At 42.2% G+C, this 19,712-nt stretch overlaps 1 pseudogene; it reads right to left on the bottom strand.

Annotated features, from left to right (window-relative positions):
* Window positions 1-2,246: 2,246 nt before the first annotated feature.
* Window positions 2,247-18,407, bottom strand: LOC120043837 (annotated as a pseudogene).
* Between the last annotated feature and the right edge of the window lie 1,305 nt (window positions 18,408-19,712).

The raw sequence follows: 19,712 nt of genomic DNA, 5'->3' as shown, positions 1-19,712 counted from the left end.
GATGAGTGGTTCAGGTGTGCAGAGGAGGTTTGGAACGATTCCTGGCTCTCCACCAGGAACCTTCTGCTTCGCCTGCCCTGTGGGAAGCTGAGCCCCAAGTTTGTGCGACCCTTCAAGGTCCTCCGGGGGGGGTAACAAAGTTTCCCTCCTCAGGCCAGTGGTTCCTGGTCCCCTGGCAAGTGCCGTCCCTAGCAACACTCCTCCACCTCCCCAAGACATCGATGGGAGCCCCGCCTATGCCGTCACGTCCCTCCTGGACTCCAAACGTCGTGGGGGTCGGCTCCAGTACCTGGTGGACTGGGAGGGGTATAGTCCAGAGGAGCGCTGTTGAGTCCCGTTGGACGAAATCCTGTTTCCCAACATCATCCGGGATTTCCAACTCCGTCACCAGGACTGGCCCGCTCCTCGCCCTCGGGGCCATCCCCTTACCCGGCATCATCCTGCGGCTGGAGCTGTGCGCCAGGAGGTGGGTGCTGTCACACCAACTCCCACTCTCCCACTCTGGCGCTCAACATCGCCGGTCTACTAACCACCAGTCCTGACAACCCACATTACGCACACCTGGCAACCATCATTGCGCACACCTGCTCCCCATCGTTATCACTCTGGCTACCAGTCCCCAGGAACCCCCTCCAGCTCCTCTCTGTGGAGAAAAAGTTTCAGCTGAATGCACGCCAAGATGACTGATACAGTGTTTTAATGTCGATATATACTGCTCATAGCATTTGAATAGTACTAATTTGGACAGAATAATATTAGAATGTGATCCAATAGGGGTGAAAATGCCTTCAAACCATAAACTCAAATAGTTTCTCTTCAGCCCCCCTGCACTACTAGGCCTACCTCTGGTATGGTGTGTAGGGGACCGTCTGGCCGTATCTCCGCTCCCCAGAACCACATTGATTATGCCCAGGTTGGTGTTCCATTTATTCCAGTTGACTTCCTCCACTCTGAGACGACAGGACCAAGTCCAGAGGACACATGCACCAATTACTGTCCCTGAGTGTATGACATCCATCAGCTGTCACAGAAAGCAGATCAATGATGCAGCACACTGTGTACCAGCTGCTGCTGTGCACGACAGCAGTGCAGTCAGTCATTCAATTCTAGACACACACACACAGCTAAAGTTGAATGAGGGGCTTTATATTTTATTTCCCTGATGTGATGGGTTCTTGTTGAAATGGGTTTGTGTTGGGATGATTGTCCTGTTATTGATATGGGATGCAATCAAACTATGGAGTTCATTGTTTATTTTGTATGTTATCCAATAGGAGTGTACAGGTACAGTACCAGTCAAAAATTTGGACACACCTACTCATTCCAGGGTTTTTCTTTATTCTTGCTATTTTCTACATTGCAGAATAATAGTGGAGACATCAAAACTATGAAATAACACATATGGAATCATGTAGTAACCAAAAAAGTGTTAAACAAATCAAAATATATTTTATATTTGAGATTCTTCAAAGTAGCCACCCCTTGCGTTGATGACAGCTTTGCACACTCTTGGCATTCTCTCAACTAGCTTCATTAATGGATTTCAACTAACAGGTGTGCCTTGTTGAAAGTTAATTTGTGGATAATTTTCCTTTGAGCCAATCAGTTGTGTTGTGACAAGGTAGGGGTAGTATACAGAAGATAACCCTATATGGTATAAGACCAAGTCCATATTATGGCAAGAACATCTCAAATAAGCAAAAAGAAACAACAGGCCATAATTACTTTAATTCAGTCAATCCGGAAAATTTCAAGAACTTTTAAGATTTCTTCAAGTGCAGTCGCAAAAACCATCAAGTGCTATGATGAAACTGGCTCTCATGAGGACTGCCACTGGAAAGGAAGACCCCTATTTACATCTGCTGCAGAGGATAAGTTCATTAGAGTAACCAGCCTCAGAAATTTCAGCCCAAATAAAGGGGCAGAGAAGTGAAAGCCTGTCATTACTATTAATGTTTGAGAAGGTTTTACCTAATAAATTACAGATGGACCTTCTGGCTTTCACTGTTAGAGAGTTTGTTCCAACTCCATTAAGGTGTGTTAAATGCCAAAGAATGGGACATGGAGCGGCTCTGTGCAAAGGAAAGAAAAGATGTGTGAAGGGGAACATGATTATGGTGAATGTGGGAACAATGTCAAGGTTAACTGTTGTAATTGTGGTGGGGAACACAGTGCAGCATTGGTGGATGCCAGGTGCAGAAATAGGCTGCAGAGGCCGAAATATATAAAATCACTCATAATGTCTCTTATGCAGAGGCTGCAAGGCAGACTGGTGGAACAAGCAGAGTGATGGAGATAATAGGGTTACTCCTGGAATAAGTGGACCTACTGTAGGAAATGCTGCTTATTTTGTGGCGGGCCGGGCACCTGCAGGCTGACTTCTGTCTTCAGTTGAAGGGTGTTTCTTCTGACACATTGGTGCAGCTGGCTTCCGGGTTAAGCGGGCGGGTGTTAAGGAGCACGGTTTGGCGGGTCATGTTTCGGAGGACGCATGCTGTCGTAGCAATTTCCTGTATTACCAAATGAGGAGAGTTACAAACCACACACCAGTCAAGAGTTATACTTAAATTTCATCTTTAATAATATTATGAGCTTTACAATAGCCCTTTGACTCTCAGATCAATTCAGTGTCTATAATGAATTCTGAGAGTCCCTACAGTCGAATACAAAGATATTTTATAGCCAAGATACACCCCTCTCAACTTACATGACGAACCACAGAACTCTTCACAAAGGGTCTTTTACTTGAGAAAGGAGTATCCCATAGCCAGATAGCATTATCTATAAATTATCGTTCAGTTTGGTCTCTAAGACGAGGTTCTAATCTCGTTCCTGGTACTTCATAGTACAAAAACACTCACTATCTAGAATGCTCTTTAGGCTTTATTGGCCAAAGACATCGTAAATCTCCTCTGTCAGTGCTATCTCATAGAGGCCCATCCTCAGTGGAACACACACACACAATAGTTGACAGATTCTATTCTGTCGAATAAAACAACCATTCTAATGCAATACAAAGATTATAATATAATCTTACAAGCACTATAACATAATCTCGCAATTTTCCACGACAATGCCTCGACCTTCGCCTTTCCCGAGCCTGTTGGGGAGTTGCAGAAATGAGACAAGATCGTAATTGAAATTGGCAGAAAATGGGAGTAAAATACACCAAAATATATATATATATAATAATAATAATTGTTTTCACAAATGTGCCGTGTGAAAGGACACCTTAATAGTTAATCAGATTTACTTTATATCCTTCATTGGAAGGGTTATCAACCTGACTGTGTTTGTGGAAAGAAGAACTGCCAAGTTAAAGATCATTGTGGAAGCAGCAACCGAGTTTTCAGGAGTAACAGATGTTACTGTCGCCATGATTGTTGACATGTTGACTCCTAATAATACTAATGATGTAAAGTCTCAGTATGATGATAATTAGAGTTATGGTTTTTGTTTTTCCTTCAGTGGAATGCCAGAAGCCTTGTTACTAACGGTCAGGAGTTTAAGATACAGTTGAAGTCGAAAGTTTACATACACGTTTAGTTTACTAAAGTTTACTTACATAGGTTGGAGTCCTTAAAACTCGTTTTTCAACCACTCCACAAATGTATTATATACAAACTATAGTTTTGGCAAGACGGTTAGGACATGTACTTTGTGCATGACACAAGTCATTTTTCCAATAATTGTTTACAGACAGATTATTTCACTTATAATTCACTGTATCACAATTCCAGTGGGTGAGAAGTTTACACACACTAAGTTGACTGTGCCTTTAAACAGCTTGGAAAATTCCAGAAAATTATGTCATGGCTTTAGAAGCTTCTTATAGGCTAATTGACATAATTTGGGTCAATTGGAGGTGGACATGTGGATGTATTTCAAGGCCTACCTTCAAACACAGTGCCTCTTTGCTTGACATTATGGGAAAATCAAAAGAAATCAGCCAAGACCTCAGAAAAAACATTGTAGACCTCCACAAGTCTGGTTCATCCTTGGGAGCAATTTCCAAACACCTGAAGGTACCACATTCATCTGTACAAACAATAGTACTCAAGTATAAACACCATGGGACCACGTAGCCGTTATACCGCTCAGGAAGGAGACGCATTCTGTCTCCTTTAGATTAACGTACTTTGGTGCGAAAAGTGCAAATCAATCCCAGAACAACAGCAAAGGACCTTGTGAAGATGCTGGAGAAAACAGGTACAAAAGTATCTATATCCACAGTAAAACGAGTCCTATATCAACATAACCTGAAAGGCCGCTCAGCAAGGAAGAAGCCACTGCTCCAAATCCGACATAAAAAAGCCAGACTACAGTTTGCAACTGCACATGGGGACAAAGATCGTACTTTTTGGAGAAATGTCCTGTGGTCTGATGAAACAAAAATAGAACTGTTTGGCCATAATGACCATCGTTATGTTTGGAGGAAAAAGGGGGATGCTTGCAAGCCGAAGAACACCATTTCATCCGTGAAGCACGGGGGTGGCAGCATCATGTTGTGGGGGTGCTTTGCTGCAAGAATGACTGGTGCACTTCACAAAATAGATGGCATCACGAGGAAGGAAAATTATATGGATATATTGAAGCAACATCTCAAAACATCAGTCAGGAAGTTAAAGCTTGGTCGCAAATGGGTCTTCCAAATGGACAATGACCCCAAGAATACGTCCAAAGCTGTGGCAAAATGGCTTAAGGACAACAAAGTCAAGGTATTAGAGTGGCCATCACAAAGCCCTGACCTCAATCCTATAGAAAATGTGTGGGCAGAACTGAAAAAGCATGTGCGAGCAAGGAGGCCTACAAACCTGACTTAGTTACACCAGCTCTGTCAGGAGGAATGGGCCAAAATTCACCCAACTTATTGTGGGAAGCTTGTGGAAGGCTACCCAAAACGTTTGACCCAAGTTAAACAATTTGAAGGCAATGCTACCAAATACTAATTTGTGTGTATGTAATATTCTGACCCACTGGGAATGTGATGAAAGAAATAAAAGCTGAAATAAATCATTCTCTCCACTATTATTCTGACATTTCACATTCTTAAAATAAAGTGGTGATCCTAACTGACCTAAGACAGGGAATTTTTACTAGGATTAAATGTCAGAAATTGTGAGAAACTGAGTTTTAATGTATTTGGCTAAGGTGTATGTAAACTTCCGACTTCAATTGTATATGAAATTGATTTAGAGATCAAACATGATGTGATATGTGTTCCAGAAACATGACTTGGACCACATCTTGTTTCATTTTTCTGATAGATCAATTGTACAGGGTGGTGGTTGTTTTTAATATACCTGTCCCATCTGAATATGAATGTGTGATGGTGGAAATCTACAGTGCATGTAGTAATATTAAGTTATAAAATTTGTACAACCCTTGTCGTCAACTATCTGTAGAGATGTTTGATGAAATATCAGGAGAATTGAGCTCTAGAGAGATATGGTGCGGCGACTTTAATGCACATAGTAGTTTATGGGGAAGTAGACATACAGATACTAATGGTACTATTGTGGAAGAAATGATGGAAACAAGAGCATTAGCATGTCTTAACAATGGATGTGGTACAAGAGTTGATGTTGTTAGAGGGGTTACATCCTGCCTGGACCTCACAATGGCTTCTAACTCTATTGCATCTATGTGTGAATGTAATGTAATGAAACATTCTACTGTTGGAAGGGATAATTTCCCGGTTTCGAGTACCATGAACTTTGATGTTACTATTCCAGACAGGGTACCAATCAGAAGATGGGGCTTTCATAAAGCAGACTGGGAAAAGTTTGGTGATCATTGCTTAAAGTCTGTTGGAGAGTTGTCTTTAGAAAGGCCGGTTGATGTATGTGCTGCCTCTGTGACCTCTCTGATTTTGAGTGCTGCGAATTTATATGTACCAGTGAGTGAAGTGGGTGAGAAAAGGAAGGTGGTTCATTGGTGGACTGAAGAGTGCACTGCGGCTATTCAAGAAAGAAATAGGGCTTACAGAGTGTTGCATAGGAATATGACTACTGAGAATCTAGTTGATTTCCAAAGGAAAGAGAGCTTTAGTTTGCAGGGTCTTTAAGTCTGTCATAGAGAAATGATGGATACAGTTCTGCTTTACAATAGGCAGGGGTACTGAGCTGGGGGATGTATGGTCTATATTGAAGAAGATGACTGGAAAAAGCAAGTCCACTCGAATTTCAGTTTTGGTTGTGGGTCAAAAATGGCCGTAATTGATCAAGTAAAAGCTGACTTGTTGGGGAAGATATTTGCTAAGGTACATATTGGGGTTACTTTGGATGAAGTATAGTGCATTCGGAAAGGATTCAGACCCCTTTACTTTTTCCAAATTTTCTTACGTTACAGCCCTATTTTAAATAGTTTTTTCCCCTCATAAATCCACACACAAAACCCCATAATGACAAAGCAAAAAAAGTTATTTTGACATTTTTGCAAGTTTATAAAAAAATAAATAAATGGAAACATCACATTTAAATAAGTATTCAGACCCTTTACTCAGTACTTTGTTGAAGCACCGTTGGCAGCGATTAGAGCCTTGTGTCTTCCTGGGTATGACGCTACAAGCTTGGCACACCTGTATTTTGGGAGTTTCTCCCATTGTTCTTTGAAGATTCTCTCAAGCTCTGTCAGGTTGGATGGGGAGCGTCACTGCACAGCTATTTCCAGGCCTCTGCAGAGAAGTTCAATTGTGTTCAAGTCTAGGCTCTGGCTGGGCCACTCAATGACATTCAGAGACTTGTCCCGAGGCCAATCCTTCATTGTATTAGCTGTATGCTTAGGGTTGTTGTCCTGTTGGAAGGTGAACATTCGCCCAAGTCTGAGGTCCTGAGCGCTCTGGAGTAGGTTTTCATTAAGGATCTCTCTGTACTTTGCTCCGTTCATCTTTCCCTCGATCCTGACTAGTCTCCCAGTCCCTGCCTCTGAAAACACCTCTACAGCATGATGCTGCCACCACCATGCTTCACCGTAGGGATGGTGCCAAGTTTCCTCCAGACGTGACGCTTGGCATTTAGGCCAAAGAGTTCAATCTTGGTTTCATCAAACCAGAGAATCTTGTTCCTTATGGTCTGAGAGTCCTTTACGTGCCCTTTGTCAAACTCCAAGCGGGCTGTCATGTGCCTTTTACTGAGGAGGGTTTCCGTCTGGCCACTCTACCATAAAGGCCTGATTGGTGGAGTGCTGCAGGGATTGTTGTCCTTCTGGAATGTTCTCCACAGAGGAACTCTGGAGCTCTGTCAGATTGACCACCGGGTTCTTGGTCATCTCCCTGAGTTCTTTCATTTAAGAATGATGGAGGCCACTGTGTTCTTGGTGACCTTCAATGTTGCAGAAATGTTTTAGTACCCTTCCACAGATCTGTGCCTCAACACAATCCTGTCTCAAAGCTCTATGGACATTTCCTTCAACCTCATGGCTTGGTTTTTCCAAAGACATGAACTGTCAACTGTGGGTCCTTATATAGACAGGTGTGTGCCGTTCCAAATCATGTCCAATCAATTGAATTTACCTCAGGTGGACTCCAATCAAGTTGTAGAAACATCTCATGGATGATCAATGGAAACAGGATGCACCTTTTTTATTTTTTATAAATTTGCAGAGATGTCTCTGAAGACTGTGGGGGTATGAGTGGCAAGAGACTGACAAGTGAGGATGACATGAGAACAGAAGAGGAAGATGTGGATGAATCATCAGTGTGGTCCGGAACTATCTGCCAGGATTCTGATCAGTCATCTGATGATACAAGTGTCGAGTCTGTCACTGAGAGAGTGATGTCTTCTGAGGTGTCTTCCTGTTGTGGTTCCTAACCTGAGGTTAGACCTCTGAGCACAGTGCCTAGTATTCCTGCCAAGTTTTTAGGTGAGGGTGTTCATACTAGACTGGGTAGGCTTATTAAGCCAGTGAATAGGCTTATTCAAACTACACTACATGACCAAAAGTATGTGGACGCCTGCTCGTCGAACATCTCATTCCAAAATCATGGGCATTAATATGGAGTTTGTCCCCCTTTGCTGCTACAACAGCCTCCACTCTTCTGGGAAGGCTTTCCACTAGATGTTGGAACATTGCTGGGTGAACTTCCATTTAGCCATGAGCATTAGTGAGGTCAGGCACTGCTGTTGGGTGATTAGGCCTGGCTTGCAGTTTGCATTCCAATTCCTCCCAAAGGTGTTTGATGGGGTTGAGGTCAGGGCTCTGTGCAGGCCAGTAAAGTTCTCTCGACAAACCATTTCTGTATGGACCTTGCTTTGTGCAAGGGGGCATTATCATGCTGAAACAGGAAAGGGCCTTCCCCGAACTGTTGCGACAAAGTCGGAACCACAGAATTGTCTAGAATGCCATTGCATGCTGTAGTATTAAGATTTCCCTTCACTGGAACTATCCAGGCTGTATCGCATCCGGCCGTGACTGGGATTCCCATAGGGTGGCGCACAATTGGCCCAGCGTTGTCCGGGTTTGGCCGGGATAGGCCGTCATTGTAAATAAGAATTTGTTCTTAACTGACTTGCCTACTTAAATAAAGGTTAAATAAATAAAAAACTAAAGGGCCTAGCCCGAACTATGAAAAACAACCCCATTATTCCTCCTTCACCAAATTTTACAGATGGCACTATGTATTCGGGCAGGTACAGTGCCTTGCAAAAGTATTCATCCCCCTTGGCGTTTTTCCTATTTTGTGGCATTACAACCTGTAATTTAAATGGATTTTTATTTGGATTTCATATAATGGACATACACAAAATAGTCCAAATTGGTGAAGTGAAATAAAAATAATTACATTTAAATGTAAAACTGTAAAGTATTCAATCCCTATGCTATGAAGCCCCTAAATAAAATCTAGTGCAACCAATTACCTTCAGAAGTCACAGAATTAGTTAAATAAAGTCCACCTGTGCGCAATCTAAGTGTCACATGATCTATACACCTGTTCTGAAAGGCCCCGGAGTCTGCAACACCACTAAGCAAGGGGCATCACCAAGCAAGCGGCACCATGAAGACCAAGGAGCTCTCCAAACAGGTCAAGGACAAAGTTGTGGAGGAGTACAGATCAGGGTTGGGTTCTAAAAAAATACCTGAAACTTTGAACATCCCACGGAGCACCATTAAATCCATTATTAAAAAATGGAAAGAATATGGCACCACAACAAACCTGCTAAGAGAGGGCCGCCCACCAAAACTCACAGACCAGGCAAGGAGGGCATTAACCAGAGAGGAAACAAGAGACCAAAGATAACCCTGAAGGAGCTGCAAAGCTCCACAGCGGAGATTGGAGTATCTGTCCATAGGACCACTTTATGCCGTACACTCCACCGAGCTGGGCTTTATGGAAGAGCGGCCAGAAAAAAGCCATTGCTTAAAGAAAAAAATAAGCAAACACGTTTGGTGTTCGCCAAAAGGGATGTGGGAGACTCCCCAAATACATGGAATGAGGTACTCTGGTCAGATGAGACTAAAATTGAGCTTTTTTGGTCATCAAGGAAAATACTATGTCTGGCACAAACCCAACACCTCTCATCACTCCGAGAACACCATTCCCACAGTGAAGCATGGTGGTAGCAGCATCATGCTGTGGGGATGTTTTCATCGACAGGGACTGGGAAACTGGTCAGAATTGAAGGAATGATGGATGGCGCTAAATACAGGGAAATTCTTGAGGGAAACCTGTTTCAGTCTTCCAGAGATTTGAGACTGGGATGGAGGTTCACCTTCCAGCAGGACAATGACCCTAAGCATACTGCTAAAGCAACACTTGAGTGGTTTAAGGGGAAACATTTAAATGTCTTGGAATGTCCTAGTCAAAGCCCAGACCTCAATCCAATTGAGAATCTGAGGTATGGGGGCCTCCCGGGTGGCGCAGTGGTCTAAGGATTCTGGGTTCGAGCCCAGGCTCTGCCGCATCCGGCCGCGATCTGGAGGCCCATGGGGCGGCGCACAATTGGCCCAGCGTCACCCGGGTTAGGGAAGGTTTGGCCGGCAGGGATATCCTTGTCTCATCGCGCACTAGTGACTCCTGTGGTGGGCCGGGTGCAGTGCACGCTGACCAGGTCGCTAGGTGTATGGTGTTTCCTCCGACACATTGGTGCGGCTGGATTCCGGGTTGGATGTGCGTTGTGTCAAGAAGCAGTGCGTCTTGGTTGGGTTGTGTTTTGGAGGACGCATGGCTCTCGACCTTCGCCTCTCCCGAGTCCGTACGGGAGTTGCAGCGATGAGACAAGACAGTAACTACTACCAATTGGGGAGAAAAAGGGGTTAAAATAATAAAAAATAAAAGAGAATCTGTGGTATGACATAAAGATTGCTTTACACCAGTGGAACCCATCCAACTTGAAGGAACTGGAGCAGTTTTGCCTTGAAGAATTGCAAAAATCCCAGTGGCTAGATTTGCCAAGCTAATAGAGTCATACCCCAAAAGACTTGCAGCTGTAATTGCCGCAAAAGTTGGCTCTACAAAGTATTGACTTTGGGGGGGTGAATAGTTATGCACGCTCAAGTTTTCATTTTTTTTGTCTTATTTCTTGTTTGTTTCACAATAAAAAATATTTTGCATCTTCAAAGTGGTAGGCATGTTGTGTAAATCAAATGCTACAAACCCTCAAAAAAATCTATTTTAATTCCAGGTTGTAAGGCAACAAAATAGGAAAAATGCCAAGGGGGGTGAATACTTTCGCAAGCCACTGTAGCATTCTCCTGGCATCCGCCAATCACAGATTCGTCCGTCAGAATGCCAGATGGTGAAGCGGGACTGTTGCCTTGAGTGAGTGTATAATTGTTTTTCTTTCTTTGCTTTGTTACCTTCAAGGTAATGGTTTTGTTGGTGTCCATAATCTATCGTAAAAAAAACAGTGGGGGTGAATGTAGCAGAGTGATGTTGTTACCCTAGATTATGCACAGGCATTTTATTTTGAAGGACTTGTACAAGGGACTCTTATTTTGATATAGCAGAGAGGACTGGGTCAATGGGTCACCTCGTGGTGATGCATTTATTTTTGTATTAATTTACATTCATTGTATGTGTATTATTTTATCACAGTTTGGTTGCTGTCCTTTTATTTGATGTAAAAGCACTGAACTATTATCATGTTTTAAAAAGTGTGTCATGTCAGGTTTAATAGTGCATTGTTAGGTTGGTTTGGACAGGTGTGCGTGAGCTGACATTGCAACTTGTTTTTGTTGATTCTCTGCAGGTATGTTGTAATATAACTGTTGTTTGTGTGTTTTATTTTGTACTGTGGTGTGTGTTGTGCTAGTTGCACGGCATTTGTGCACCACAATATATTTTTGTGACCTCTCTCATCTGCCTATTCTTGTGACCCATCATCAAATGTGATCCCCACATTTTTAGCAACATTGTTTTAAGGGCATGCCTGTTTTGTATGTTATTTTGGCATTAATGCGTGTCACATATCAGTTTGCAAACAACGTTAAAAAAAAATATATATCATTGAGTTAATAAAGCCACATACAAACATGGTTTCTTTTTTGTTTTCTTGAGTAAGGCAGCTCCAAAATGCAGGTGTTTATCTACCTCAGTGCTTTCTGTGGTGGTGGGGCAAGCCAGCAGAAAATACGGAGCGTTGCGCCTTGATTGGCTCAGTGTTCTGTCACTCATGGGGAAACTACGTCACGCCAAGTCTAAGGGTAGAGCTCTAAAATTCTAGCCCCTTGGGTGCTGCCATAGAGTTACCTTAGAAGTGCCCATCTAAGAAGGCTCAAGGTCATTGGCCACAGATAAAATGACGTCAAATCACGTTATATCTACCGTAGCTTTGATTGGACTGAAGCATGATTTGCGCCGCACTCAAAACAAGTGAGTGAGTTGAAGACAACTGGGAACTCGTTTGAACTTCCATCCAACTCGGAATTATATTATATCCAACTCGGAATTGGGAACATGGGCCTCTTTCTAGAGCTACGATCTGAAGATCACTGACGTCATCATGATTTAAAAAATATATATATTTGAGTTCCCAGTTCTCATCGGCCATTGGACATAAACATTACACAACAAGTTTGAAATCGCTAATTCAACAATGAGTGGTTAGGAAGGAATCAATGGCTAACTCCAAGTGTTGCAAAGCAATCACTAGCCTGATACTCAGTGGAGAGGGTGTGTGGTCCAAGTCTGGGGTCTCTTTTCCAAACTTAAAAGGATAAACATTCACATGCAACACCATGGGCCAGAAAATGTTGAATACATTGGCTATGCTGTCAATCCAGCATGACTTTTGCCATGCTCAAAACAACTGGAAACTCGGAAATGGGAAATCTCAGACTTCAGTGAGTTCAAGACAACTGGGAACTCGAGAAAAAAAATTAGCTCCTACTGGGAAAATACATTTTGAACGGTAATCCAACTCGGAGTTCCAACTCGGGAACTCTGGCCTCTTTCTATAGATCACTGACGTCATGATTCAACCTTGTTTTTTTTTTTCTCGAGTTCCCAGTTGTCTTGAAAGCACCATAAATCCAGAGAACTCCAGACTTTGATGACAAAGTTTGATGACAAAATTTACACACGAAGGACCGCTGCGCCACCTTCCTGTTCAAGTGAGCACAGCACAACAAGGTGAGTCAAACATGTATTGTATGCTGCTTCATAAATTATGTAATATGCCAGGGAGATAGTATTACTTTCTTAGCTACAGTATACATAAGTGTATGTTGTGTAGTAAGCTTTTAGTAGCCCATGTGCCTCACCCTAATGATTTGGTCTATTTTCACCACTGTTCTGACTTGGTGGTGCACATGTAGCCTATAATTTGTTTTTGAGAAATGTAATCATTGAATATTGTAAGAGCTTTCATTGTCTGCTTATATGCCCCCTTTATTTATCCTATGGTTCTGACCTGGTGTACAGGGAGAACACTTAGTACGGCCCATGTTCTGAATTCTGTCTCTGTACATTTCAAAAGTGCTTCACAAATAGTTATATTGACTGCGTCCTTCCTAGCTCACTCATTAATGTTTTAATGGAAATTACAGATTGCCTCTTATCCGCTTGTTGTCCTCTTATGTCATAGTTTGTACATCTCAATTGTCAGTAGGTAACACATTTGTTTAAGCAAGTCAGCCATATCAGCTGTTTATGTAAAGGCAGTAAATGAGGCTGAAAGAACTGTTTCGCTGCCAGACAAGGTTCCGCTGATAGCCAGGTGTAGCAGTGGTATAGTGCAATTAATGTATTGTTTAGTGTTGTGCAGTGGCTTTGCTGGCATACATCCCACTTTCTTTCTTTTTTTTACCCCACCAAGATGTACATGCTAAAATTGCCACTGCTTGGGAGAAGGTGCGCAAGAGCTGACACTGCAACCAGTTTGTCAACTCTCTGCAAGTGGCAAATAAATCCCCACAAATGCAGAATTAAGCACGCTACAGAGGCAAACAAAATGAAAAACCTACACCAAACTTAAAGACAGGACACAAACCAAAAGGTTGAGCAAAATGAAAACAGGAGAAATCAGATAAAGGATCGTTTTTCTAGATTGGGTTTCAAATTGGGAGAGCCAACTAAAGGTGTTAACCCTCCACATCTCTTAAGACAAGTGGAGCACTGGGCCAGCCACTCTTAAATATCACATGGGCCAGCACAGGTGAAACACCTTCTGATTAATGAGATGGACAAACCAGCACAGGTGTAACACCTACTGACTAATGAGGTGACACCACATCCAACCTCAAAATATAAATGGAAAAACCAAAGTCTGTAACACCACTGCTGTGGAGGGACCGTTGTTTTTTTAATATAAATCATATTGTTTGTTTATACTGTCTCATTTGTTTTCAGTGTTATAGAAGTTTCATTGTACGAGGGAACTGTCATCTACAATTTTGATAGGTCCTTTGATGGTGTTGGAAGAATAAACGGATTAATTTTGAATTCATGAGTCACTGACGGGCTGTATTTCTGTGTCCCTGCATGCAAAAGTGACAGAAGAGAAATGAAATACCTGCTGAAAACCCAAAGCAGAAGACAACGTAGACAAAGAGAAAGCGCAAGATATCACTTAGGATCATCTGCAAAGGAAAAAAAAGACATAGTAAAAAAGAGAGTATCAAAGGAACTGTGGATTATAACTACAGCTGGGTCACGACACCAATGTTGTGCCAATCATACATTTATTAAATACCCTGTGGCAATGAATCCTATAGCTTCTCTATAGGAGTGTGACCAGGACCTGTCCTCCAGAGACTCAGTGTAGGACTGCTGATCTAGGATCAGGTCCCCCCTGTCCATATCATTTTATTCAATATGATCTAAAAGGCAAGTGATCCTATATCAGCACTCTTACTCGGAGAGTCTTTGTGAAAACAGGCCCTGGTATCCATTATACCTTCTGTATCATAACACTGTAGATGCCTATGTGTCCGTATCCCCTGGAGAAGTAGAACAGGTTGACCCAGCTGAGAGCCAGACACAGCACAAAGAACCCCAGGTACTCCACCCTCCCACAGCAGTACAGCACCGAGGAGGACAGGAAGATCGTCTGCAGAAAACTACATACAAAGTCAACTTGAACTCAAGTTTTATCACTCACTCCGAAAAATAACCTCTGACACTTACAGTATGAAACACTAATTTCCTACCCACACATGCATAGAGCTGCCAACAAACGTACATGAGCAACATGGCATGGTTTAGGATGGCTTTCACACATACAGTATGTAAAATCACACATGCACACACCTCTCCTGTGAATAAATGACAGGCTTCTACTGCTGTAAAAAGCTGATCCGCTAGACTCAGGAATTACTGTCTGGTATGCTCCAGAGTAAAAGGTGGCTGGATATCAGAGAGTGAGAGAAATTGAGCTGAAGTGAAAATTGTTTCTATGAACAGCACTTTGGCAACACTGATTTGATCTCCTGCATGATGTTTGCCTGGATCCAAACTGAGTTGCTCAGTTTCAGCTAGACTAATGCTAGAATAATGTATCTTATTGTGATCATGCAGAAAGACCTCACCGTTCCCTTCTTCCTCTTGTAGGCGGTTAAGAAAAACATCTGAGCAGCGAACTTGTCCCACTCCTCCAGTTCAGAGGCTCAATCTGGAGCATCGCATGGCGATTCTAAAATAAAATGCTACTACTACCCACTGGGCACACATTGGTTGAATCAACGTTGTTTCCGCGTCATTTCAATTCAATTAAGTTGAACCAATGTGGAATAGATGTTGAATTGACGTCTGTGCCCAGTGGGTAGAATCACACTTTGATGCAAGTAGATCTTACTTTTGGTCTCTCTTTCTCTTGAAATGCATTTTCTTACAGTACACGTACCCCCGAGACACACCGACAGAGAGGTTGGAGCACAGGGTCAACCACCGCGCAGCACCCCTGGAGCAGATAAGGGTTGAGTGCCTTTCTCAAGGGCACAACGACAGGAGATGGCATTTAGAGCCCCATTTAAACCTGGTGCTAACATAAGTCCTTAATCTTGTCCATATTCTGATTCTGACCACTTTTCTAGACAGGTTTAGACGATTAAAAGATGCATTGTGATCTGATCTTCCTGACCACCTCCGAAGGTGTAGACAGAGCTGAACAGTGAAACCATTTAAATAATCATTATCCAGCCCTCTTAAATCATTGACAGGAGGCACCATTGCCTCAGGCCATCAATATGTGTCTTTAAATAAATACATATTATTTTGAAAGAATATTTCTGAAATAATTTGCATACAGGGAGGGATCAGGAAATCTGGTCAAAATGCAGACACAGTGTAGATGCATGTGAACAAGATCAGGACAACGGATGCATTATAGCACCAACTGGGGCTTATGATTTGATCTTATTATATTAACGCTGTAGACAATCTCCACGACAGAGTTCTTCTCCTAGGAGTCACAGTGAGGCCAAATCGTCCAGGGAGGAATGGACAGGTCTGTACACCCACTCAGTGAATTTACGGGACAGGTGTCTGGTCTCCCTCTTATGGAACTCACGATGCATCATGTTCTCAAACAGCTAGAGGAAGAATACAACAATTGGCCAACACGTAATGGAAGGATGTAGCACATTATCATAAACACAATGTATTTTCTTCTGATGTCTAACATGAACAAAATATTACATTAAAGATCAGATGGCTTCATTTGTAAACAACAAACTGTTGATCTGTTCTCCAGAAGGTCTACATTAAGTAGTGGGCCGAACAACCATACAGCATTACTCCATATCAGACTCCTTCCTTACCCCGATCTTGCCAAACTTGGCAGACAGTTTTATAGGCATCAGGCCCTGGTTGTTGTCCAAGTCCTCCAGCCTCCACCTGGGGTGCAGGCGAGCAGCCGTGGTGAGGATGTAATCGTACATGGAGGTGATGAAGTCCGTGTTCTCTGGTGTGTTATCAGTTGACACCACCACCAGAGCATGCAGCACCATGTTACCCAGGGAGTCCCTCTCTCTCACATCTACCCAATGGTAGGAGTTCTCCAGCAGGAAGTCATCTACCTCAGGCTGGTTGGTGCAAACAGCCAGGGGCAGAGTCAGCTCACCTGGAAACACATTTTCCCTCACTTTAATGTATTTTCCATCACTCTACCCACCACAACAGTGACAATTGTATTTTCTGGATATGCAAACACACTTTCTGTAAGGTTCCACAAAACACTTTCATACAATTCCCTAAGTCATAAACAAGGGAATTATTATTCTCTCAGAGGAATGACTAGAGGTCTGACAAGCAGGAAAGTTTGTTGCAAACCTACCAGAGGAGGGCACTGTTCAAGGCTCAGTGATACTGACACACTCACAAAACTACAGTAGAAGCTGAGTAGATCATGAGGCTGGAAGAATTTCCCACAGGCTTCGGCATGGACTTCTGCTCCTTTCTTGATCAATAGCTGAACAGAATAGGTGCTCCTTCTCTCAATGGCAATATGAAGGGCTGTTTGCCCTGAATGATACAGAGATAGAAAGGATAGACTGTCAGAAAATGCATGGCTTTACATATACACTAACATGACTGTATTTTTATATTACATTGGTTGAGGGCTGTGTACATAAAACTGAGTTGTCAGAAGCATGGTGTAGAATAGATGAACAACATCAAGTAATTATAATTCTGGCTATATGAAAGTTCACCTTTGTAATAGCTGGCGGTGTATGCTACATTTATAAATTATTTGATGTCCCCCATCTTCTCTGAGATGTCAAGGAGAAATTTAATTGCGTTATTTCTGCCGTCTCTCAGATTCAGTAGAGCCTTCAGCAGGGTGTTTTTACCATACGATTGATTTAGGAGAGCAGGAGGTGAAAGAATGGAGTATAAAAGAATACACAGACTAAAAATATTATCCATTTACGTTAATTTTCTTTGTCATTTAGCAGACGCTGTTATCCAGAGCGATTTACAGGAGCAATTAGGGTTAAGTGCCTTACTCAGGGGCACTCCGGCAGATTGTTCACCTAGTCGGTTCAGGGAACTTTCAGTTACTGGCCCAACACTCTTAACCACTAGGCTACCTGCGTTACATTACAGGGCCCTTATAACTGTGTAATCACAGTGTAACAAATATTGTAATAACTCATTGTTACATTGTACTTACACTGTACTTGGGTTAGGGATAGGGCTATGGCTAAGGTTACAGCTATAAGTACAATTTATAACCACTCTAGGGTTAGGGTTGAGGTTAGGGTTGAACTGGGATGTGGACATGAAGATAGGGTTAGGGTAATGGCTAGGGTTAAGGCTATAGTGTAGCCGGGGTGTGGACATGAAGCTGTAAAGTACTAATGTACAATGTAACCCTAAAATGCAAAAATTATACAATACTACAGAATATAATACACAGTCTGCCTAACACTCAGTGTTGGAGAGCTTCTTCATGGACTGATGCAGGTACTGAACCAGACCCTCAAGCTTCATGACATTCCCAGTGGACACGGCCTCAAACAGCTGCCCCCTCCTCTTTGTTCTCCTCCAAACCTTTTATTTTCCTACAAGGAAACATGTTAGACTTTAGTATTGGGAAAGCATTTCTTTTTCAATTGGAAAACAAAATACACATGGTCTTGCCCAAAATGGCTTTAAAACAAAAGGCCTTATTCTAATGATATTGTAAATGAGCTTCTGATGAACAAATCCTTCCCCCTGAGGAAGACAGTTGTGTCCTCTCAAACAGTGTTAAAACTGTTATTAGTGTTACTACAATAAGACTATAAACACCAATTGTCCCCATACAGCACAGTATGTGTTATTATGTTCAGTGAACGTGCCGTCTCACTTGTCAAAGTTGAGATTGAATCTGATCTTGGGTATGGCCTTCTCCAGTTCCTCCTGGTAGTCTGAGTCCATGGCGGTCAGGCTTCTTCACCTGTCTGCTCTGTGCCCTCTCATCATTCTTCCTGTCAACTGTCTCCAGAGAGAAGGTAGGGTACTCTAGGTCCATTGCCTTGCTCATAATGACTCGTCAAACCGATGGTCTGGGAGAGACAATACAATGATAACACTTCACATTCATGTAAAAACAGTATGTTCAGTATGTTATAAACCCCCTGAGAGGATTTACCAAATCTAATTGAATTACATTGTAATGCAGTGAGGGACTGCATTCATGGTTCTCTTCTTAAGTTTTGACCCGGTCAAATATTGTTTGGTCATACACATTTTAATAACTTGACATTGAATTTACATATGACCAAAAATCATTTCTTACATTTATCTAAAAGGTGCCGTAAAATGTTCATAGATCCTCTGAAACATGGTAGGAGAGTTGACCTCTGAATACACCAGCTTTAAGATATGTGATGTTTCACCCCCAGATGGCTAACAAAGCTGGTTATTTATTAGTACTTCCACATTACAACTGTAATAGAAAACTTTAACCAGGCCTTAAACCCATTCTTTACACAAATTACAGAAAAAATATTCCCAGTTCAGTTGAAAATTAGGACAGCCATTATTGAGAAATATGGTTAATAATCTCGTACATCTCCAAATGAAACTGATCAGAATGAATAATTACTTTGGGGTTTTAAATTATTTCTCCCAGGGAGGATGGTGTGAAAAACGACTTGTTTTGTTATTATTTCCCTCAACATGCCTTAGAAAAGAGGAAGGGGTAGACAATGACAAAGTTCTTCTCTGCCCACCATGTGGGGAACATCACATGTGGAAGAACAGAAAGAAGTCAGGACCATAATTCAACCACGTGTCCATCCCCATTTATAACACAGCACATCTAGATCCATCTCATTCTCATCAAATATTTCAGGTTGATACCCTTGATTAAACCACATAATTGAGACAAATCTACATAACTGTGTTTTAGGGGCTACAGCATTCTGAAAACAAATCATATAATGCACAACATTAGTCACATTAGTTTTTTGAGCAACATATTGCTAATCTGCTGATACATTATTGTAAAACGAATGTGTCCCTTGTGTTCATTTGCATGGCACCACACTCGCTCAGCGTAAAACAGTGTGCACGTGAACAAAGACTCTTATCCACTCTATGAGATCATGTCTGTATGCATAATTGATGTGGCCGTTTTGCTGTCACTTGATCTACTTTTCGGATCCTCATCTACTTGTCTCATAATGCTGCAGGACCCATTGGGGCTCAAGATGGCTTCCTCTCAGACCAAAAAAAATATGATTACCAACCCCTGCCTACTAATAAAAAGATACACAAAAACAAAACTACAGCTTCTACCAACTGCAGCTTGTCAACAATGAGATCTCCCTCACCACAATGTATA

The sequence above is a fragment of the Salvelinus namaycush genome, chromosome 3, assembly GCF_016432855.1.
Source record: "Salvelinus namaycush isolate Seneca chromosome 3, SaNama_1.0, whole genome shotgun sequence".
NCBI classification, from domain to species: domain Eukaryota; kingdom Metazoa; phylum Chordata; class Actinopteri; order Salmoniformes; family Salmonidae; genus Salvelinus; species Salvelinus namaycush.
This window is presented reverse-complemented; position numbering and strand designations above follow the sequence as displayed.